The following is a 24,400-nucleotide window of genomic DNA, read 5'->3' as shown; positions in this document are numbered from 1 at the left end:
GTGACCTGTTTACTAAAGGATTTCTATTTTAAATGTTTCCAAGTATCTTTTTTCTCTTGTTCCAAAATGTCCCTATTCTCCACCCCTTATATTTTCTGGACATGATTTTAACTCCACAGCAATTAATTTTGCTGTGAATATATTATCCTCACAGATATGAGAGAAACCTCCAATTTCCGCAGTGCTGTTTTCCAAAGTTTCTTGAAGTTTCCTAAGTGACTCCAGCCAAACAACCCAGCAGTATTAGTGCTGCAAAGCAAAAGAATTACATCATTAGGAATTGCTAAGAAAACATGGACTTGATCTCTTTTTTGCACTAATGTGTTTTTGTGCCTCTTTGTGGCATTTAAAAGGGCTCATTAAGGGTTGCTCTGCTAGCACAGAAGGACCTGAGTGGACTCACACGTAACAGGCTCATCTTTGAGAGACACAATTACTTTGGCTCCCAAATGGCCTCAGTGCAGAGAGACTGACTGTGGCTGTAATGATCGTTCTTTGATATCCTCTCTGCCACTAAAAGCCTATTCTTCGAGTGAGAATGGAACGCCTGAAAACTGGAATGACTTCTGTAGGACATTTTTACTATTTTTACCAGATCTTTTAAACAGCAACTCCCACCTGGACAGGATGTTACCCTCCCAAGTCAAGCTGCTAGTGAAGCCAGCAGGGAGAATCCCAATGGCATGAGGGACAGTGAGCAGGGAGGAAGGGAGGGAGGGAGGAGAGCATCCCACTGTGCCCAGATGTGAACTTCCCTGGACTTGCTTGGCCATCCAGACCTGGCACCGCAGCAAGTGGCACCAGAGCCAGAGGCCATCACGGTGAGGGACAGGCTACTCCCATCCCCAGATCCCCTCCTGGAGCCAGTTCAGTGCAAGGAGAAACAGTAACTTTAGGATGGGTTGTGATATCAAATGGGTTTGAACAGCACTTGAAAGAAAGAGGTAATGTGCGGCTTTCGGGGGTTACTTGCGGCTGTCCCCCGTCCCTCCCCGGCCCCCCGGGACCCCTCCGGCTAGCTGTCCCCTCAGGGGACCGGGGTTTGCCGCGGTCCCGCTGCACTGGGCTTACCAGGCAGTGGCTGGGTTAGCACGGTCCGAGCGGCGGTGCGCCTCGGTCGCCGCAAGGAGTCGAGATAAAGAGACGAAGAGAGGTCAATTGTGTGCAGTCCAGAAAGATTGTATTGCCTGAACGGTTGCAGGGACAAAAGACCCTGGGCTACTGCCCAGATACAGTTTTATACAGCAAAATTAAGAGATAAGGTCTAAACAATAGAGACAGTGTTCAGCATGGACCCATCAGAACCACCCCAGGGGTCAGGTCCAATGGGAACTGCTCAGGGGTGGGGAGAAGGGGGTTTACATAAAGATGCTGAAGCGAAACTGTCCCAAAACAATGGGGCATACATAAATGTATCTTTTCCTCATACCTAAATGTATCTTTTCCTCAGTTTCCAATTCCCAAGGCCTTTCTAAATCCCTTCCTCCACACTACCACGCCAGCGCGATAGCAACAGTAATGTTTTTCCCATAAGTTCTTGGTTAAAATTAGTGTTTTTTCCCCCCTGCAACATAGCACAAGGCCTCAGTGCACCAAGGAACTCTGTAAATATTCCATAGAAAGGGAGCATGGCTTGGCCTTTCCACTTGTATACCACCACATACACAAAGAGGTAATTCTCTTTCTGACCACTTTCCTCTGTTTTCTATATAAGCTAAACTACTCTTTCCATCTCTGTGCTAGAATTTGTGTGTGTATGTTTTTTGGCCACAAACAAGGAATCTCCTATTTTCAAACATTCTTGTTTGACACCTTTCAATATGGGGTTGAAAAGTCTAGATAATGGTTTTGCAGCTCATGGATTGTTTTGATTTAGCTGCCAATTGGGAGATAAATTTGGCTAAGTTGCTTCCAAATACTTCACACTTTTCTCTCTCTCTCTTTTTTCTTTTTTCTTTTTTTTTTTTTTCTTTTTTTTTATTTTAAGCAAAAGGAAAATTAAAAATGGAGGAGAATGGAAGAGCTGCTTTGAGTTGGAGAAAAATATTAGTTTTTTGAATACTGATATTAAAATGCAATGAAACAAAAAATGTGACTGTCATGAAGCATGGGACGCAACTCGTTCCTCTGCTTCAGAATATGTGAAAATATCCTGATGTTCAGCTGTGATAATATCCTTGGGTGGATCCTCTGAGTCTTACTGACATGAGTTCAGCTTTACAGACTAGGTAACAAGATTATTTTATCATTGAGAGGGTGAGGACACTCCCCAGCGAGGGGGGAGGCTCCAGATCCCAGTCGCTCTATGAGTCAAAGAAAATCTCAATATGAGTTCACAAATTCACATCTGTTGCTTCTCAATTATTTTACTTAAGAGTAAGTTATTTGTTCCCCTCCTCCCTCCTCATAGAAAAGGCATAGGAAATAGAATAGCCCGCTTAGCTGTACTCCAGAAAATCCAATCTCTTAGTTTATTCACTTCTTTTAGATTTCTAGGGAAAGAGAAAAGAAGGATGACAATTGCTGTGGTCACAGTTGGATTCCATGGTGAGAAGTGATGGAATCTCTGCTCCCAAGTCACTCACCGAGGCAGTGCCTGCTGCTGAGCAGCGGGGAAAGCCCCTCTGCAGCAGAAGTGTTGCATCAGGGAAGGGAAGATCTGAGCTCGGGCAGGGCAGTGTGGATGTGGGGGTGAGGATGTGGGGGATGCAGGGATGTGAGGAGGTGACATGGAAAATCCTCACAGCTCCACAGGCCCAAACACCTCTGCCCCGTGTGCCTGAGGCTGAGTCTGGTTCCCTCCGCAGCCTCCCTCCCCACATCAGCCATCCAACCAGCTTTTCCTGGGAATGAATTAAACCCATTAGAAAACAAAACAGAGAAAGAAAGAAGCAGACCCAGCGGAAGCCTGGCTGTGCTGGCTGCAGCCCGTGCTGCCCACAGCCCGTGCTGCCCAGACGGGCCGGGTTTAGGGACGCCGAGCTCCCCGGGCGAGCGGCGGGGCCGAGGGGCTCTGGGCCCTGCGCGCTCCGCTCACTGCCGGACCCACAGAAATCTTTACCAAGGCTTGGAAAGGAAAGTCCTCCCGCATTCCCATGCAGGCTGAGCAAGGCAAATCACAGGGAATGTTTTTTTCTCTAGGACAAGTCAAAGGACTTTCCGTGCCCGGAGGCGAGAGCTGCCCAGCCCCAGAGAGCCCAAGGCTCTCTCGTTCTCTGCCTCCTATTGCCCCCTGGCGGCCCCTGTGGAAACGCCACGGTGGCTCCGGTCCCCGCCGCCGCTCGGCCCCGCCGCCGCTCGGCCCCGCCGCCTCAGCTCCCGGTGCTCTTCCACAGGTCACCTCCGATGTGCTTCACCGCCAGCCTCAGCAGCCTCAGCCTGCGATGCTCAAACGTAATTGCCTGGGTACCAAGCTCTTCTAAAAGCTCCTCCTTCATCAGTAGGGATTTTGGTACTGATGTTTCACCCGCTTAACCTGCTGTCCTAGGGTGACGTTATGGTGTTTGTATCTCCAGTCGTGTGTTCTGTTTGCGTTTGATATTATGTTCTGTGCTTTCAGAACTGACTCTGAAAGTGAAGGTTTGTTTTGCCTTGTTATCAGCTGGTTCAGCTCCCCCCATGGTCTGCTGTCTAGAAAAGGCTTGGGCTGGCTGGCTGGCTTTGCTTTGCTTGCTTGCTTGCTTGGCTTGCTTGCTTTGCCTGCTTGCTTGCTTTGCTTGCTTCTGCTTTTGCTTTTGCTTCCTAGTTAGGTTAGCTAAACAGTCCAATTCTTTCCCTGGACTGTTGCTTTTCCTTTCCTCTTCCTGAATACCATCCAACCTGCTCTGGACTGGGATCTGGGAAACACCAAGGAACACCAGGAGCCTGCATTTGGTGATCTGCAGCAGCCATCCCCAGTGCTGGAGAGCAATCCCCAGCATCCAGACCTGGGCGACCACTCCCAGGAAAGACCTTCTGGATTTGTTCATCTCTTCAGAGTGGTGAAAGAGTTTGTTGTCATCTGGTGTTGTTAATTGTTTTGGTGCTGGGGAGTGCTTTGTTTGTTGAATAAACAGGTTCTTTTCCACTTCTCTCTCAGAGGGAATTTTTTCCTGAACCAGGTGGGTGGGGAGGGGCCGTGGGGGTTTGTTTCCTGGGGGCTCCTTTCAGAAGGTTTTCCCCAAATTTGCCCTAAACTAGGACACCTGCTCAGGGTGACACTCCTGCATTGAAGACATTGAATTGTGTCAGGTCAGAATGTGCCCTTCTTGGTTTAACACACCCTTCAGAGCACTCTTTGAGCAGCATGTCCCAGTGGGCTGGCTTCCATATACACCCCAATATTCAAATTACTTCTGTCTGTCAAAGAAAGGTTTAGAGGTTTTTTTCTGAAGCCAGGACAATAGTGAATTGTTTTCTCCAGGACATCAGTGAAAAGGGATGGAGCTGGTCCGCCCTAAAACAAGCTTAGCATTACAGTTTCTCAGAATAACTTCTGTGCATTTGGAAGGACCAAGACTTGGAGTCAACTCCACCAATAAAAGAGGCAAGCATCTTTTATTAGGGGTATAACTTAAGGCTTAGACATCTTTCATATAAAATAAAAGAATGAACCCTCCTCACCTACAATTAATCAAATTTTGGAAAACATCTACTTTTTTTGTGAACTTACTGAGTATGGGGAATATCCCTCCACAACCAGACTGTCCACCCAGGTGGTACGAGGATTGGCTGTGGGAGGGAAGGATGCAGGGTGTCAGGGTGAGGCTGCAGACCCACCGTGTGGGACAGCAATGGCTGGCAGTGAAACAGGAGACCCAGAGCCTCCCAGTCCCATAGCCCCCCTGCGTGGCAAAGGAGTAAGAGCTCTTCGGTCTCCTGTTCCAAAAGCTAGCTTGGCTGTCAAATATTTCTCTCACCAGTTGTCCCCTGAGGCCATGTCTTGGCCAGCTGAACTCTTGAGTGCAGTGTTGCCTTCACTCCCTGTGTGCATGTCTTGTCTCCACTGGAAAGGCTGCAGAGCCCCTGGCAAGTGATTTTGGTGAGATTTTTATTCTACAGCAGAGGAAACTTCAGTGCTGACTGCGATAAAGATCATGGAAAGCAGTCACCCAAGTAAACCAGTTGGCATGGGGTCCTTTCTTTTCTGCAGCTGGTAGCCAAACTACCTTGATGCACCAACACTATCTTCCACTTTCATGGCTGAGTAGCAGACCTGGTCTATAGATAACACACAGTAAGATAGCATTAAAAGGATGATTTACATCTGGATTTCCACTATGAACCACTGAACCCAGCTGTTCCCAAAATCAGAGAAGCTCTTTCACAGAGGTTTAAAAAGAATTGTTGCAGCCTCTGAGTCAGAATTCAGACCTAACAACAAACTGAAAAACAAATCCATAAACCCAAAAGAAATGCAAAGCTCAGATCTGAGCCCTGCTTTATGCCAGGACAGAAGTGAGACGAACAAAGCCAAACTGGCATTTCAGTCTCCTGCTGTTGGCAATATCTTCTACACTTACAGGCCTTAGGGAGTGCCTCAGGTCAGATTGAGGAAAGTTCATTAATGTGCCCTTCTGGTGGGAAGCCTGCAGCCCCTGGGGCTGTGCAAAGGAGAAAGAAAGGACCAGGGAGCTCACAAATGCCTGCAAGGATCAAGAGGCATCTGCTGGGCTGGGAGAAGGAAGCAAGTCAAAGTTGCAGAGGAAGGAAAAGAGACATCTTAAAAAGGATTTAATGTGCAGGGAAGATAGCAGAGCTAAACCCAGGCACTGAATCCTCTGATGCAGTAAGAAACAGGAAAGTACATCCATCCGTAGTCCTTAACATTGCAAAGTAGTCTGGTAAATTAATTCCTCATTATGGAAATGGATATGACAACAGAATGAGCTTTGACTAATAAAAAAAAGATAAAGAACTGGTCTTATCAACATCACTGAAATGGGTGAAGGGTGATTCTGAGCATGCCCTTAGGTGCTCAGGCACTGGCCTTGGATGCTGGCTGTATCATGGTGCCTTGAATGTGGGTAAAAGGACAAGATCTTTATCTTCTGGGCATCAGCCTGGGGATTTGATTGTGGTTTTATCTGGTGAACCACAGGGCCAGATTTGAAGTGTGGAACTGGGAAATTTTATACAGCATCATCTAGAAGATGCTTTTTTTTTTATAAAGCAAGGTAAGAAGAAAGCCAGGGTATTTGGCATGTGGTTTTTGTTTTGTTTTGTTGTTCTTCTTCTTCTTTTTCTTGATGTTTGTTTGATGCTTGTTTATTTTGTGTGTTTGGGGTTGTTTGTTTTGTTTTGTTTTTTAAAACCCTTGCAAAGGAATATATTCCTCTCTTATTTTGTTAGCATCTTCTTTTTTTTTAGAGATCTGAGATGCTTATCTCCTGTGATATTTCCAATAGCAGTTGCATGATACACCTCTGTCCTGCTGCTGAAGGCTATGATGTAATTTGGCTTGCCATTTCACTTCAAGAATGGTCTTAATGTTTCACATTTATTTTTAAAGAAAAATGTTTCACTTTGAGCTTTTGAATGTTTCACTATTTATTTTTGGATGTACAATTATGGGAATCCAGTACCTGTTCAGCCACCTGCCAGTACCTGAAAAATCTGAGTGGGATCAAATCCACATTTTATTTCAGCAATATCAAGCTCCCAGAACTCTGTTGCAGTTTCTTCTTACAAAAAGTTGAATTAGCAACATAATATAGAAAATTCAATAATTAACTTATTTTTGGAAGTGGAATTTTGAGTTGCTATTATAGCTAATTACTGAAAAAAAGCACAACAATTTGACCACAAGACACATAATTTAAAAAATCAAACCTCTAAATGCAGAACAAGAATGTTGTCTGCCGTTTCAGATATAAGTACTAAGATGGAAGAAACAATATGGTTATCAGTTTACTGCCCATTTGCAGTAACTGAAATGTCGTTTTTAAACAAAAAAATACTAGTGTTGTAAAGCAGCACTTTCTTCACACCATAAATGGAGTGAATTAGGTGCTGCTGAGGTTATTTCCATATAACCTAGCTCATGGGCAGGCACAAGGAGTGGGGACACAAAGGCTCGGGGAAGGAACTGGGATTGAGCTTCAGAGGAAGGAGCCAGGAAACAGATGCAGAAGAGACAAGTTTTCACTGGTGTGCAGGATTAAAGCAGCCACAGGCTGGCTGGGGAGTTTGGTGCTGAAGTGCCCATCACAGTACCCAAACACTATATGGCCATTAATTTATTTCTCCTCAGGACATGTCCTGTGGGAGTACAGCGCTGCTATCCTGTACTCCGTTATTTTACAAATGAGCAACAGAGGGAAGGAGTTCCACCTGCAGGGTCAATCTGCTCCCCATCACTCCCCCCATGGACACTCCACTGCTGGGCTGCTGGGGAAAGGTGAGTGTGATGTCCTACTGCCCCTGGGAAGAGAACAGGGAAGTGAGGGGCACTGAGCACAAGATGTGATGGGCATAGCAGTCATTTAACAGCCTGGAGCAACCAGAAAACAGTTTGGGATAGCAGGACAACAATTCTTCTTAGAGTTGAGCCACCCTGCGCTGCTGGGAGATCTGTAGGATCACCAAGTGGGGGACACAATTCTCACAGCTCTCAGCCTGAACTGTGATTATGTTCAGATCTATACCTGTCTCTTTCTTTCTTTGTTTTGGTCTGTTGATGGGGTTTTCTGAAGCTCCACAATAGTATGATATTTGTCTGAGATAACGATGAAAGATGTAGCATTTGTGAGCATGCAACTCTTTTAGCATTTAGCTTAAAATAGTGATGGAATTAATTAGCATATATAAAAGCCATTCTGTTAAAACCTATAAAGAAGCACATCCCAAACACATCCTCTATAGATCCTTGAAGAGTTTTTTATTAATGTTGTGAAAGCAGTGTTCCAATACACTTAATTTTCTCAACTGACAGGCTATTTTATGTTCAAAATAAATAAATCAAAACTAGAGAAGTGTTGTGCAGAGGTGAAAGCTCAGGTTTTACAGCAACAGCCTGAGGTGTATGGCATGATTGCAGACACCCTACATCTGCAGAGCTAAACACAGCTCAGAGCTGCAGAAAATTTAAGGATGTTTTTATTTTGAATAATTCTTTTGTTTAGCCTTTGAAGTGAATGTTACTCCAGAAAAAGGCAGGCATTTATCAAAAGAGATATCTGATTTTCAGCAGTGGATGTGCAGACCTGTGCTGTACATTTCTTGTGTCGAGGGTTTATAGTAGCTGCTTTGGTAGGACATGCCTGGAATATATGATCAAACCATTTGCAGATCCAATTTAAAAGTGTTTTGCGTCACTCTTTTGTCTCTCTCACTCATCTGGTCATTTGGAAAGCTTTCATTCGCACATTTACAGGTAGTATAAATTTTTTTTTTCCTTTCTATGATCTCTCCAAACTAGATCTGATTATTGCTACTTACATTTGATTTAGGCTATGATTATAATAAGAGAACTTCCAAATATGCAAAATTCATGAATTCAGCTATTCCCAACTCCAAATGATAAAATGTGAAATACAATATATGTGAGTCTTCATTTCCTTCTAGCTTTTGAATATTTCAGATGAAATCACCCCATATTTTCAAGCTTTTCTCTATAGCCAAGAGTGCTAAAGGCTTTCTATCCTCCAGGCCGATTTGTTCTCAGTTTTTCAAGCACAAATGCACACAGTAAAGAATAGACCAGTCAAAAAGTTGCCAAAAATCTTTGTGAACTGTCTGAAGTCTCCAAGTAGTGCAGGAAAATAACACTATAAAAACTGTTACTAAATAACAGCAGAATAGAAGCTGTGTAAAAATATTCACATCCCAAAGCCAAACATACTAAACTCACTGTTTGGGCAGAGAAATTTTTGGCATCATTACTGAAAAGCACCAAAAAAAGAAAGAGAGAAAAAGGAAACTAATTTCCCTATTGGATTCTTTCCTGCTTGTTGGAAAATCATATGAGGATGTGCTTTGCAGGTGTAGCAGCTAAAGCTTTGGTAAATTAAACAAACTGTTGGCTTGAAGGAAATTCATCCTGCAAAAACAGGAACTGCAGTGGTTTCTGTTTCTGTCTCAGAAACCCAAAATGGGAGCACAAAAAATATTGTCTTAGAAACCCAAAATGGAAGTACACTGTGTTCTCACATGAAAGCCTGGAAATGCTGCATCCCTCTGAAAGACATGAGTGCACTGTATGGCTGGAGTGGGGACACACACATATATGAAATACCCCATTTTATTTTTTGCTGCTCCAAGCTGGCTTTTAATTCAAATGTAATTTATGGGGACTGAGGATAAGGTTTAAAACTGACAGGCTGTTGAATCCTGAGACATTTCCACCCACTCTGTCTCCACTGCATAAATCAAAGCCTGCCTTTGTTCAGCAGCAGTATTGTAGCAATGTCTATGAGTTCAGAGCAGTGATTGAGTTATCTTTGAGGTAGCTGCCCTGAAATAAAAATAAAGAGTAAATTCCTCTGGAGTGGAAAGTTCATGTGCCATGTGCCTGGTTCAACAGGCACCATGAGGAGCTGCAGGCATGGCTGAACTCTCTGTTATACCAAAACAAAACTGGTCCATCTGCAGCTCGAGCTAGGGAAGGATCAGGCAACAAACAGTGCAATCATCAGCACGCTGTAGTGGCTATATGTAATCTCTAGATAAAAAAGTCTATAGTAAAAAAGTGGGTATCTATGTACAGCACAGAATAGCACTCAAATGAAGTCTCTGCCAAATATGAAGCAAGAGTCTTGGCTTGTAACTGGCTGATTGGACACCTGGCATATCTCTGGGACCATTGCAGCAGCATCAAGGTTTTGTGGGGCAGGCAAAGGATCAGCCATGTGGCAATGATTGTATGATTGAAATATCATACAATCCCACAGGCAATGATTGTGGGGGGCTTTCCTCATTTTCTTCCTTAACAGGAGAAGCTGCCTAGGGAAAATATGAGCATGTTTGAGAGAGAGAAGGGGAAAGCAGTGATAAGGAAGGTCAGCATTGCTGGAGGGCCAAGGGCTGGGCTTGGTGTTGCAAGGGGGTCATTGCAGGGAGAGTGACTGAGGCTGTCTGCACTGCAAGGGATACAGTGGCTCTGCAGGGCCCTCCTGCCACTCTGGAGATGCAGGTTTATCTGGGGATAAACCAGATCTCTGAGGGAGGGCAAGTAATCCAATAACTGTAAGATGAATTACATGATGAACTGCAACAGTTATTATGTTTGTAGTATATGTACTTCCATTATAGCTAAATTAATTGAGGTAGCTGTATGATATGAGCAGGGGTCTCAGGAATTAACCTAATCATTCAGATGTGACCTCTCTCTCTAATGCTCAGAAATTAGCAATACATCATTTGTTCTCCTAAGATCTGTGGTATCTTAATCTCTGTCCGTGCTTACAAAAGCAATTGTAATTGTGCAAAATAAGCAAAAGGAATGGATAACATTATTCAGACCAGAACTGTGGTGGAATCACTTGACTCTCAACAGATTTTGGTTTAAAGAGCTGAAAGGTTCTTCTTTCAGCTGTTTGGGCTGATGCATTCAGTTCTTTGGGCACCATCCATTCTCTAGCACAGCTCAGTGTGAGACACTCGCCCGTACAAACCTTGTCATGGTTCTGTTGGTCTGACATGGTGCCGGTGCTGATGCAAAAAGGAGGGGCTGAAATACTGAGGATCCTGAGGAATGCTACTGTCCTGTCTAGGAATGGAGATGCACCCCATCTATGTCAGCAAGAAAAAGAAATCTGCTTTTCTGTGCACTGGAATTTTCCTGAGCTAGAGATCTCAGTTTGGTTTTATAACCAGGCAGATATCCGTAACCTACATCTCACTAAAGAAAGGATTTATCTTTTCTTTTAAAAGGTTGTCTATATTTTTATCTAGGGACTGAAGTAGGCAGAATGAAAACACTGAAAACAGCAAAGAGAGAGAAAAGGCAATTCTGGAAAAGTGCTACAAGAGCTTTTCCTCCGTGCAAGCCTGTTTTTTTCCCCTGATCTTTAGCTTCTGCACCCGGTTACCTGACTCTGCCTCACTTCAGCGTATTTCAGAAATAAAATCTGTCACAATATTTCCTCTCCAAGTGCCACTGTGTGTAGGTTTCAGCTCCTGACAGGTGTATGAAATACCAGCTCCACCAGATGCACGCAAACATGGAAGCTTTAAAATGGCTCCACAGGCCACAGGCCCTCTTCGCCATGCTGTGTCACTGGGGACAGGTGTCCTTTCAAAGGTTTACTTTTAAAAAGAGAGACTGGTCCTGGTGGTGACATATTTAAAATTGCTGAGTGATTTTTTAGGAGCCAGGCAGGGAGTGCTGCCTGAAACCTGCATCTGCAGGGCAGGGAAAGGGGCTGAAGCTCCTCTTGCAAAAAACTGTGTCAAATCACAGGTGTCCTAGCTGAACTTTATTTTCAAATACTTTAATCTCTTTCTTGGAGGCAAAGTCAAATCCTCCCTCCATGGCTTTGATCTCAGCTGCTTTTCTGGAGTGTTGGCTGGGAAACGTAAGCGAAGATGAGGGGAGATGCTGTCCCTGTAGTGGAGCAATCTGGGTTTTCTCCCAGTCATATGCCCTGCAGCCCTGTAATGCATTTCCTGCTTTCTGTGTATCCATAAAATCTTTTTACTCTTGCGTGAAAAGTAATGTTAAAAAGGATGACTCCTTTTTGTTTAGCATGGACCCACAGAATTTTGGCTGTTTTGCTGGCAGTGGTAGCATGTCAATCTGCTGGTACCACAATTTCTCCCTCTTGGTTCACTTAATTTTCTGTTTAACCTTTTCTGTGGCTTTGCACCTGAGGATTTTTCTAAATTAAAAAATATTTTTAGAGGCTGAAGTGCTTACTGAAAGGTCTGTAATTCTAGCTGATACATTATTCCTGCCACAGAGGAGCTGTGAGAGAGGTATCACAAATGTTGATGGCCAACACTGGGATCGACCCAGCTCCTTTGTCCTTGGTTTCAGCAAACCCCATCTAGCCGGATGCTCTTCTGCTTTTAGCATGCAGCACACTAGCAAAATGCATCCAGGGCCTTTTCCTGACACTGCCATTGCTCTTTGGAGCCAGAACAGAAGACGCTGTAGCACAAGGACAGTCAGAGGGGCAGGGCGGGACGGGGCTCTCTGTCCACCAGGAGATGGCAGTGCATATACTGAGTTTGGGGCTTTTCCCCTTTATTTCGCTTTTACAGTTTCCCTGAAAGAAAAGGGGTCTTTTGAGGACAACAGGCCCATAACATTTTCATTGTTATTTGGTTTTCTTTTTTTTTACATCCTTCCCACACCTCTCTCTGCAGCACAATGCCCCCCACCCCCCACACCTTCTGGTCACCTTTCAAGTCGCAGTGGCTCAGCCCTACAGACAGGCACAAAGCATTGTCACAGATGCTGAACACCAACACTGGAGGAAGAAAAGGAAGAGAGGGCGACCCATTTTGACGTTAGCAAGCCGTGTGTGCACAGGCTTGATCTCAGTGGTTTTCTGCCCATGCTTTCCTTAAAGAAAAATATGCCCTTGTAGGAAAATGGAATTGACATTTAGCTTCTAGGCTTCATCCTTGACATTCTCAGCTGGCCAGAGGATGGCAGGAGACACAGCTCCTTGCCTGTGTCAAGCCTGTGTGCCTTTGGGCCATATAACTCACAGCACTTAAGTCTCCTGCTAAGGACTGACATTTTCTGCTGCAATGTCTTCCATCAGAGGGCTTCCAAAAAGGGTACATTAACATATGAAGTCCCATAGATTTTGGAAGGACAGAATGAGACAATAGCTCAGAAAGGGACAGTTTTCTGCACCTGCCCCACCAGCAATGCTCATGGAGCAAAGTCCTTGTGTTCTCCCTTTCCTCACCATTTTGGAGCAGACTCTCGGGAGTTTTGTGCCTTCTGCACTTACTGATGAGAGGCTGTTCAATGAATTGCAAATAGATTCAAATGCCAGAGCTGAAAAGGTGGATTTTTTTTTTTTGGAGGTAGTGCCATAAATAAAGAGACTCCAAGTCCCTGTTTTACATAATGCTCCAAGAACTTTCTCCTGTTTTGCCCCAGTTTTTCACTTATCCTATCAAAACATTTTTCTAAATAATTACAGAGTGTTAAAAATGGATTGCTGTACCCAGGGGAATTTGGTCTTTGTTTGCCAGGAACAAATAGGCCAAGAGACTGTGCGCTCAGCATCACGAGTGGTGTTTGAAGGAAAGAGCAAAGTCAAAAGCCTGTGTACATCACCAGAGATGCTCTTTTTTCAAAGTGAATTTTTATTGCACATTGTCAGGGTTTCAGGAGACACTCCTGCACATTCTGCTCCTAGGGGCTGGGGGAAAAGGAGTAATCTCCTCATCCCAGACAAATGCACATGCTGTTGTTGACACAAAGGAATTTCTATTAATCTTTCTGGAAGTGACCTATTCAAAAATATTTCTTTGCTTCTTAAGATGCCACTTCCAAGCAAGTACTGGGTTTTGATTACAACAGTCACGTTCATAACTGTTTGCACTTCAATGGCGTTACTGTGCCTCCTCTGACAATCTCTGAGCCCTGAGCAAACACAAACCTGGAAATGTTCAAAGCATCCTGCTGTCATCAGTGTCTCTGCAAATTGTTTTTCCCTTTTAGAGAATCCTTTTTGCATTTGGTGTGCCTGAACAATGTGTTTCCTACTGTAGTGTGATGCCAGGTGGTAGGAAGATGAAAGATGGACTAAGCACACCTAGTTTCCCCTAGGAAAAAGGAGAAACTGGCCTAAGCCCACAGCCCCCAGAAGAAGTTCAAGATATGCTGATTTCCCTGTGGGTTTGCCAGGGTGTGCCTCCTCACCCACACACATGATAAGGGCTTGCTGGATTGGAAAGTGGTTGGGGGCTTTACAAGAAGTAAGGCCATGCAGTAGTTGTTCAGCAAGACTTGAAAGAAACATGAAATATTTAAACAATACACAAACAAACAAATCCCTTTGATGTGATTTTTGCTGTATTTATTTGCTTCCCAGCTCGATTGCAGTCATATTCCAGGCAGCAAAGAGCACATGGCTGCAAGACAACCCCCCTAGACTTTACATCAAGGCCACTTTGCATAGTCCTCTTATTTTTCCTGCTTCCCAGGCCAAGGCTGTGAGGGTAAATGTGTGTACTATGTACACTGAGAAACAAAAGATATTTCAATTATACAATCATTGAATTGTCTTAAAGGTTGACCTTTAAGATCATTGAGTCCAATCAGGTATGTGACTGCTGCCTATGGACTCCAAAGTTGTTTATGGTATGAAAAAAGCCAAGTCAAACCCACCTGTGTACATTGCATCCTCAGCAAAGAGCAAGGCAGGTCTCTCCCATTCTCTAGCATTCCAACCTATGTGTGATTTCTTTTATAAATTATTTCTGGATGCCTTATATTCAAGTTAAGTGGATTCTGAAACATCTGTGCACACATTAATCTGTATCTAATATGTGTGTGTACACATACAGGGACTCCAGGGACAAGTGCTTTCCACCATTTCCATCAACCCTCTCCCTTCTAGTCTCTCTGGTTATTTGTTACTTTCACTTGCTGTTCGTTGTCTTAAATTAAACTCTAAGCTTGTCCTCACAGGAATGTCTTTTATTGTGGGTTGTTGAAAGGTTTTGCAGAGAAACTGGAGCAGCAGATAGAGCTCTCCAGGCACTACTGAAATAATAATGAAGTAGTTTCACCAAGGTTGGATGAGAGAGCGTTGTCGGCTGTGTCTGAATTCTGCTTGTCCCTGAAAATTGCTTAGGTAATAAGATAGCTGCTTTAGAATTGCTGGGGGTATCCCACAGGATTCTGCTTTGACTCTGATTTCCATTTGCAGCACATGTTCTGCCATTTGGCCATCACCATCCGCCCGTGTGAGCTAATTTAAGGTTGCTAAACAGATGACGCAGAACATACATCTTTTATATTTGATCTCTGCACTGGTGAGTTATCTGACTGATGGTTAATCTCAACTTGTAATAGGATTTGCCTACACTTCTTGAGAGTGAGATATTGGTCTTCTTTAAACCGCATCTTGAGGGAAGCATGCTTGGGGGAAAGGTGGGGGTGTTAATTTGTGCGTTTTTGGCTTCTTGTTTTTGTAGGTTGGAGCCAGTGCTGCGTGCCTCTGTGAGGAACAACAAGGCCATCAGCCCAAGGAGTTCACCTGTCAGAGGGACAGCATCTTCCAGCTCTAGGGTCATCCCTGCACAGCAGCAGGGTGAGGAGCTGGCTGCCTGCAGCTGGTGCGGGGCTGGTTGGGCTCAGCTCCCGTCCAGGTTGGTGAGTGCTCTGTGCTGTGCTGAGCTCAGCGGCTGGCCAGCCCTCTGTGTCACTTTCTGCCTTCCTTTGTACACACCAGAGTGTTGACCTACTGACTGTCTTCATGCCGGGGGGGCTTTTCTGTGCCTCTATCCACTTCATCAAGGACAGCCCTCAGACAGCCAGCTTTGGGTATTGCTGTGTTTTACTCTCAGGTCAGTCCCCATTCCCAACACTATGTGCCCTCTCTGTGCCTCAGTCTGCCAGCTATGCTGCTGCATTTTCTTCCCTTAGTCCCTTCATGTCTGCCTAGCCTCTCCCAGAGGTACAGAAGAAACAGCCTAGAGACTACACTCTGCAAGGAGAACACTCAGAGCATCCCACCTTTACCTGCTGTAAGGTGGGAAAAGGTGTCTGTCAGCCCCCAGAAGAAGAAAGGCTTCTGGCACTGGCTGGCAGCCCAGCTGGATCCTGGCAGAGCGGGCAGAGGAGGGAGTTGGCAAGCACTGGCTGCACCCCCTGCACCCATGCACCCTCCTAGCATGCCCAGAGGGGAGAATATTGTACTACAAGACCATGGAGACCATGAAAACTCAATGCTTCTGGCTGTATGACAACTTGTATTGACACTTCAGTTGCTACGGTCACATAGTCCTCAAATGACATCTGCAAGTGAAGGACAACAAAAAGAAGCTTAAACATGGATGTCCACAATAAAAAGTCTTGCTCACACAGACAAAACCTTCTACACATCCTGCAGCAGCACCAAAGCTCACAGACAGCACTGGGTGGTGCCCTGGAATGATGCTGTGTGTTCTAGGTGAAGTTGGTTTGAGGTAAGTGCTAATTGCAAGTTTAGAAGGTTTGTCCAAATTTTCAACAGTGTAATAACATGCCAGCATGAAAATCTGTTTATTTCTTGTGCAAGTCAGCAAGTAACTTCTGATGTGTTGGGTAAGAGCCAGACAGTGTCAGTAAGAGGCACAGTGAGGTGTGTGTCCCTCCCACCCCTCCTGAAGTGCTCCCCACCTTGGTCAAAAGCCAAGGCGTGCCAGGCGTGGTGGGGTTCTTGTCCTGACTCCTCCTCATGGCACCTGCCGGGGGCTGGATGCCTGTTGTACATTAACATGTACTATGGAAGAAAGGTCATGTGTGCAACCTGGAGAAAAAACAGAACACCAAAAAAAACTCACTGAGTCATCTGTGCTAAGTGTGTCAGGCCTGAGCTGACCCAGTTTTCTGTGGAATTATTAAGGGCAGGGTCACCCCATGGGGTGAAATGCTGCTACAAAGGATGCCGTGGTGCTACACACAAGAGATTGATTAGCAAGATCCGTGTTACAAGGCCTTGATTTGTCTATCATCTGATCCTTTTTGAATATGCTGTCAAGGAAGTTGATTTCAAAATGATCTCTGTATTGTTTGGGTCTGCTTTGGTGTAGCATGACATTCAGGATTCCTTTGCAGGCAACTGTGCAGAGCAGGGAAATCTATGTGAAATGCTTCCTACTGGAGTCACCATCTGGCCAATATTCATCTTGTTTAGTGAAATACCAAGATATCCGTAGAACGCAGGTGTTAATGCTGATCATAAGGCACAAGTGACCGCAGTAATAAACCAACATGCAATGAAATGTAATTAATGCACCTGGTGCTTGGATTTGAAAAAAATTTCAGTGCCTTTTTATTTTCCCTGCAAACTGAGTGCATTTTCATAGTTGGAATTTCAATCATCAGTTCTCAACCAACCCTTTAATCATATTAATTCTCTTAAAAAGTGAACTATAATGTTTTTTAGTAAATACTATTTCATAATTCAGTCAGCAGGAGCAAAGTGAAAACACACATGAAACTACATATTGCTTAGTAATATTTTTGTGGCATGAAAAAACTCTTGTCCTCTTTCTGTCAGTCTGGTTCTGCTGCTGGCAAAGATTTGTTTTCAGTCATGTAAGCCTTGTCGATATGTTCCAAGTGTTTTTGAACCAGCTGAAACAAGTGAAAAGATCCCAGGAAAAAAAAATAAATTATTAAAATTTCTATCACTGGATTTCACAGTGTGCTTTTTATCTCACTTCTGTCCTGCATTAGTAATGAATGCACTTTTGTAAGGTTAAAAACCCCTAGGATGGCATTTGTTCCAAGCAGACCAAAAAATGCAACTCCACACTGGAAATGTAGATTATGTGTCTGTATTTCTGAGTTCCAGAAAATCCCATTATTTTCAAATGTCCTCTCAGAGCAGAGATCAGACCCAATCTCATCAGTCAGCTGGCAAATCCGAAGCAGACAGGTATTGTGGAGAAAGGGAGAGGTCAAAAAGTCAACGAGAGGGGTCATGGGCAATTTTTATTTTTGCATGGATATTTCTCAAGGGTGGTCTGAGGGTTGCGAAGAACATAAATATGTGGGTATACTTGTACACTGACAGAGAGGGATGGTCACACCAAGTGACTTCCCAATCTGGTGCTATTTAGCAGGGACTCAGTGTGCTGCCTCCCCAGAGAGATGTCTGCTGCTGACAATGGCATTGCTCAATCCCTCTCCCCAGACCTGACACAGGTACAGATCACACTGTGTTCTGCCACCAATGGCCACTGCTAAGCCACAGGGAATGAACTGCTGGCAAGCCAGGGCCCTGGGCAAGGGTCAGCCACCAGTGGCCACTCATGAATGGGTCATTCCACCACCTTTATGGACGCTGGCTACACTTTCACCTTCATCATTGGGCCATCCTTGTAAAGCAGACTTTGGCTCCCAGTCAGCAAGGACGGGCTGCTGAGGGTCACTGCCAAGTGACAGAAATCCCTGTTGTCACATAGCTGAGGGTACAGCCAGGACCTCTGCAGTGTCCCCATCTTCCACAAGACAAAGGAAACTGGGAGAAGGACGGTCCACGTTGCTGCATGCTACTGAATTTTCTTGTGTTCAGAGAGAAACAAAGAAATTAAGGAAGTCCTGCTGACCCTAGCTTCTCTTACTGCCTCCTTGTAAAGCTGTTTTCTTGGCAAGCCCTGTCAGAAGGGCACAAGCAGCAGTGGGGTGGGAGTGTGGCAAGTGACAATGAGTGTGGATATTCACCTGGTGGGACAGGGCTGCAGAAGGGCTGATGGGGATGTTCCCTCCTGCCCTCGCCTGTTGCAGCATCCCTGCAATCCCTTCAATGACCTGGGTCAGTTTTAGGAAACAAATGACTTAGAGTTGTCCTTGATGCTTCCTGACCTTTTTTACAGCCACCATAACTGTTCTCCCTGGGCACCTGACTTTACACTTAGGTTAATAACCTCATAATGGGGTGCCAGCAGCAGACAAGACACATGCAACACCCAAAGCAAACCCTTGCTGACAGAACAGGGCACTGCAGGCAGTTCTAACCAGGCTATCCTGAACCCCAGCACTCACAAGGACTAGGACAAAATCACCAATCTATTTTTTACTTCTTGACCTAAGTCAGCTTTTGAGCCCAGGACTGCAGAGGTGAAAGGTTAATGTATTAAGCTGTCTGCTCTTCAATTAATCCCTAAATCCTGGGCAGATTTACAAACTCTTGGAAGATTTTAAATCTCACCTGATTTATGAGATGCCTTAAGTTCAGATTGCCTTTACAAATGGTCACCATACAGGGCAATAAGGATAATTGCTATACAGATTTATTATCAGGATGGAAATTTTAATTTCCAAAATAATGTACACCTGTCTATCCTGACACTGTCAGGAGAGCTGAGCATCTGAAATGTTAAACCCTGATGTCCCTTTATTTTCTTCATGGCTCATTGAAGAAACCAGTTGTGCTGAGGACAGGCTACGAGCCTGACAGACAGAGGAACAGAAATCCTTCTGCCATTACAGCAATGGAAATAGGTTGTTGAAAATAAAGCTATACACTGTTGCAGCATCAAGAATTCCTTTCAGATAATAGTGTAAAAATACACCTTTTGGAGGAAGTTCATTGTCTTTTAAGGAAGACCTTGACACTGGAGAGTTATGAGAATGTGTGCCAGAAGCTAAGGGAGTTGGCAGGCTAGGATATTTGCATATGGACTTTCTGCATCAATTAAAAACCTGGAGCCTCGAATACACAGATGTTTTAAAATGCATTCTTGTGCATTCTCTGGTGCCCTGAGAATCCTCCTGAAGCCAAGGAGAGCATAACTAATGTCCAGGCCCACTAGTCCAAGAAAAGCCCCAGAGCCATTACCCCAAACACTGAAGAAAAGGCCAGGGAAGCTCTTCTGTTCCAAGTTAATTAATCATAGAATCATAGAATTGTTTAGGTTGGAAAAGACTTTTAACATCAAGTCCAACCCTTATCCCAGTACAGACAAGTCCACCACTAAACTATGCCCCTATGTGCCACATTTACAGGTCTTTTAAATACTTCCAGGGATGGTGACTCTATCATTTCCCTGGGCAGGCTATTCCAGAGTTTGACAACCATTCTGGTTTAGAAAATTTTCCTAATGACCAATTTAAACTATCCCTGGCACAACTGGACTTGGCTACTAATAATCTGCTCAGCTAAAGAAAGGACTGGATTGTAGGCTGAAGGCTGACGCCCCAGTCAGTAAAGGGAATCTAAACACTCCATGTTATCCTGAGACTAAGGGTGCCACTTGCCAGTAAAAGACTCCATCTTCAGGAGGGTTTACTGGTACAAAGCCAGTTACCTGGCTGTCAGACAATGGGCATGAATCACACCCTGTGCTCATGATTCATGGCTGCTCACTAGGCTGAGCCTCCTCAGGTATTTCCATATCAAACAGAGGCAAGAATTTTCAAGGGCTTCCCACTCAGGTGGGATTGAACCAGTGGTGCAGAAGAAAAGAGCCTGTGTGCAGCCCTGGCCCCTGGCTCCTCAGAGCAGCTGCACACTGCTGCAGAGGAAACCTGTTCCAAAAGGTGTCAGACAAACTGCTCATGCAGCCTTTGCAGACATCTATGGGCTCAGTTATTGTTGAATATGGTCTTTGTTTAAAAAGTGTAATGTCTGGGGAGGACTTCCATCCACAACAGTTTGAAGAACAAGGAATAGCTCATTCCTTTCTCTTCTGAGCAGACACAGCCCTCTATGCAGAAATATTGTATTGTAGGTATTTGGAAGAGAGAGGGTGTGGAGCAGGAAGAAGAAAATGCCAAGATCCCAGCCCCATCAATTGTTGTCAGCTCTGCTCTGGGAATAGAGTGTCGCTGTTAATTGCTGCTGCAGATCCAGCAGATGGTGGGTAAGACATTGTATTTAATGGAGCCCCTCAAAAAGAGTGGCATCTGTTTGTTTAATTTCTTGGCAACTGAACAGCAGATTTAAAAAACAAACAAACCAAATTGGACATTTAGCTATGAACATCTCCCTAACAGATTATAAATGTTTTAAGATAAATAGGTCAAATTAAGGAAAATATCAATTGACACATTTGAGAAGTAAGCCAAATTTTTAGATATTTTCTCTTTTAAAGATTAGATTTTCAACATATGGCAATGAAACTCCTTAAAGAGGCTTTTAAATTGAATGTTGATACTATCCTTTTGACTTTGAATTTGTCTAAGTGTTCATAGAACTGTTACAAGTATTAATTCAGAAACTAATCTATTCTGCCTCTCTGACACACAAGCTGAGATTAAAATATGATTTCCAGATCTAGACACTTTAATCATGTGCATCTCCTACATTTATAAACAGCAGCAGAAAAACAAAGCAGAAAGAATTCCTCTTTTTAACAGTTGTGACAAGCAACTCTGAGGAGCTATTGCCATAGCTATTGCTGCCACAGCTCCAGTATTAGTGCAATTCCTGTATTTCTGGAAATTCACTGCAACAGAAGTTGCCATAGTAGAGTTTGTCATGGATCCATCTGGAATAGGGAGTATAATATTGTCTCTAACAATAGTCAAACCTGGATGCTTTGCACAAGAATGTCAATGCCCTTGATCCTTATGGTCGATGCAGGGCTGCACCTTGTGAAATCCACCCTAGCCCCACTCACTGAGTACACAGCCTCCCAAAGTGTAAGAGTGGATGACTCTCCAAAGAACTCCTCCAGGTACTTTCACTGGGAAGCTTTCTGCACCATTTGTCAGATTTTAGGCATGTTTTGTACTTTCCTGTTTTAGAGCAGAGTTCAGATAGGATGCTTAAGCTGAGAAACAGCCCATGTGGCCTCCCTGTTTCCAGCTGCTGATCCAAAAAATGCTGCTGCTCACTTTTTCCTACCAGCTAACTCCCATCTATGCTCATTGCTGCGGGCTAGGCAGAGTCTTCCCATGCCAGAAAGCCATTCCCTGGGACTTTTTTCTGGATGGCCCATGGCTGCCAGCACTGCTGTGCTGCTCACATGTGTCCTCCCTGGCACGTTCTGCTGATGGCTGCACGCTGGCTGAAGCTGTGCTGTGTTTTATTCCAGGGGCTGATTTCCTTTCTGGATGTGCACGTGCTGTCCCCTGACAACAGGCCTGGGCATGGGGGCACAGATCTGGGCATCCCTCAGAAGCGCTTCCTCAGGCAAGTGCTGGATGAGTGCTGGAATTCTTCCAGGTGAAAAAGGCCAGGGTAAAGATTCAGTTTAATCTGTGTGTGTCTGTACTGCCCAAGCAGGACAACCTTGGGCCACAGGGGGTAACTCACTACTCACAAAATTTCCCTGGGTGGGGAGAGTGTCTCATACCCTCTTGCTGACACAAATTCCCCTCCTCAGCCTGTCCCCAACTCTCTTCTCCCAGGAGCTTGTTTGTCCTATTCCAGATGGACATGAATGAGGAGATAAATGGGAACTATCAACACCATAAACCAACTGTCAGTGTTTTACCCTGGTGATTGAATTCTTCAGGGAAACATATATCTAAATATAGTCATAAGCTGCAGTCAGCCAATATTTTTACAGCTCTTTATTAAGATATGTATATTTCCCTTTTGTTTTTATTTTTATCATTCAGGTCATAGCTTTGTGAATATTCCAGCTTTTTAAAAAAAGGGGGGCTGAGATGTTCACATAGTGTATACACCTTGATAATGGCTGGTCAGTTGTGATGAAGCAAAACTTCTACCTCAGCTCCCCAGTCTGTGAATAGGGCATAATAACATGCACATGATAATAACAGACAATTTATCTCACTCACAGAAATAAAAACAAGAACTATTCAATCTTACTATTATGATTTCAGCATCAGCAATTTCTGTTGATTTCACATCAACAGAAGCCTAAGACTGTTAAAAATACCATAGTGTTCTTCTTTCAGATAAGAGCCTTTTCTGATTAAAATTTTTATCAGGTGAATGGAAAATTAAATAACTGTGTGATATGACAGTCCATAAGGTTTGTTCTTTTTCCCCCCTTGGCTTACTCTTAATAGAACTTGTATTAAGCCACTCTTAAAAAAAAATTGCTAGAAGCTGCACTAGGAAGACACTTCCCCATACACTGAGTTGATACTTGATTTCACAAATGAGGTCAGTTCCATCTCGAACGGAGCCACTCCTCCGACAAGAAAAGCATCCTGTAGTGAATCAGGACATATGAAACCGACTCAATTCTATTTGAACTAAAATAAGCATGAAAAGATCTCAAAAGAAATAATTTAAATGTCTCTCATGGCTCTTACCACGTATCACATGCCTGGCCTATAAAAGGTTAGACTGGAAAAATCTACTACTATACCTATCTTGCAAAAGGAAAAAAAAAAAATAAACCAAAAACCTCTGTAACATTCTTAATTAAAAGATAAGGAAATATTCCTCCTAAATACTCACACCTTGCACTTATCTATGACATTTCTGCTAAGGAGCTGAAAGAAGCAGATGAGGACTGTTATCTGCAGTGGTTCAGCCTGTGCCAGGATGAGGAACGTAACCCAGTTGTCTGTGCAAAGCTCCGAGGCACCCGAGGCACCCAGCGTGGTGTGCCGGGGCTGCTCAGCACACCCAGCTCCTGCAGCAGCTTCACTTCTGCCTGCCAGTGCTGCTTGTCCTCCTGGTTGTTTTCATATTGCAGGGAAATGATAAATACTGCAAATTCTCCCATCACCCTTTGTTTTCCATAGCTCTTCTTCATAAAGAATACAGCCATTGGGAGCCAAATTTTAGAATTAGCTTAGAAAATAGCAGCAGTGAATATTTAAAGATTTGGGCATGTCTGTCCATTTCTGTCCATTCTGCAGCACTGTTTTCCAGCATGACTAATTAACCTTGTGATATAAATACAGGTTCTTGCAGGCAAATGCTCATTGGAGTGCGAATGACAAAATCTCAAGTACCAAATATAACCCGTGCATCTCCACGGAGATGGGAACAGGTAGGCAATTGTGCCTGAAAAACTGTCTAAGATCTGCACTTTCCTAGTCAGCCTCCCTTCTGTTTTCTACCTCAGCTTCAGTAGACTCATCTGCTTATTTTTCCCTGATGATGCCCTCCACATCATTCGCCTTCCTCATGCTGGCAGCCATCCCTTTATAGAGCTCTCTGCACTCATTCACAAAAGTCAACTACGCAGAGAGGCCCCATTTCCTATTTTAGGGCCTTGTTTTCATGCTTTTGGTGAGGCTTGTGCTTTTAACTAGAATGAGACACCATTGCTTCATGCTTTTGTTTTAATTTTAGTTATTCTTTATTGTCCTATTGTACGGGAAAACCAGGCCCCAAGGCTTTTTGTTGCTGTTGATGATGTTTCTAATATGTGGTCATTTATTGCCTTCTGCCAGGTAATTATTTCCTTTTATAGACAAGGTATTTTGATATTTCAATCTTCTCAAGGGAAGATGACTAAACAAATATTACTATGTTTGCTATAAAAGAAGTTGATTTTCTCCAAACTGACTTGAATTATTTTCAGCGCAGGTTAAAATTAATGGTGAATGCTCACTTCTTTTTGTTTTTGTATCTCTCTGAGATATTTTCTCCCATGACTTCTCACTTCCTTACTTTTCTGCTTTTGAAGTGCTCCATATAGGAGAATCATAACAGGGTGCAGTGCAGGAGCAAAGAACAACATCATGTTTTTCCCCAAGGCTGGCAAGGCCTTGCCATGGTGGAGCAGCCAGCTGGGCTCCAGGGCTGACCTCCTGTGCTGGCTGCAGCATCACTTGGAGATGTTTTCAGGCAAAAGTGATCTGTTTCCTAAAACACCCAGCCTGAACTGCACCTTGGCAGCCACAGCTTTGGGGTCTGTG

At 44.1% G+C, this 24,400-nt stretch overlaps 1 long non-coding RNA gene across 2 annotated transcripts; it reads left to right on the top strand.

Moving 5' to 3' along the window:
- The first annotated feature begins 14,644 nt into the window (after nucleotides 1-14,644).
- LOC115494930 (uncharacterized) lies at nucleotides 14,645-17,292 on the top strand. 2 transcript variants are annotated; one of them, XR_012055424.1, is made up of 3 exons: nucleotides 14,645-14,744; nucleotides 14,820-14,925; nucleotides 15,088-17,292. It is a non-coding gene; the product is annotated as an uncharacterized lncRNA (long non-coding RNA). The 2 variants fall into 2 exon arrangements; XR_005980148.2 differs by lacking the exon at nucleotides 14,645-14,744 and having other exon boundaries at nucleotides 14,755-14,925.
- The last annotated feature ends 7,108 nt before the right edge of the window (nucleotides 17,293-24,400 follow it).

Source organism: Taeniopygia guttata, chromosome 4 (assembly GCF_048771995.1).
Source record: "Taeniopygia guttata chromosome 4, bTaeGut7.mat, whole genome shotgun sequence".
Taxonomy (NCBI): Eukaryota; Metazoa; Chordata; class Aves; order Passeriformes; family Estrildidae; genus Taeniopygia; species Taeniopygia guttata.
This window is presented reverse-complemented; position numbering and strand designations above follow the sequence as displayed.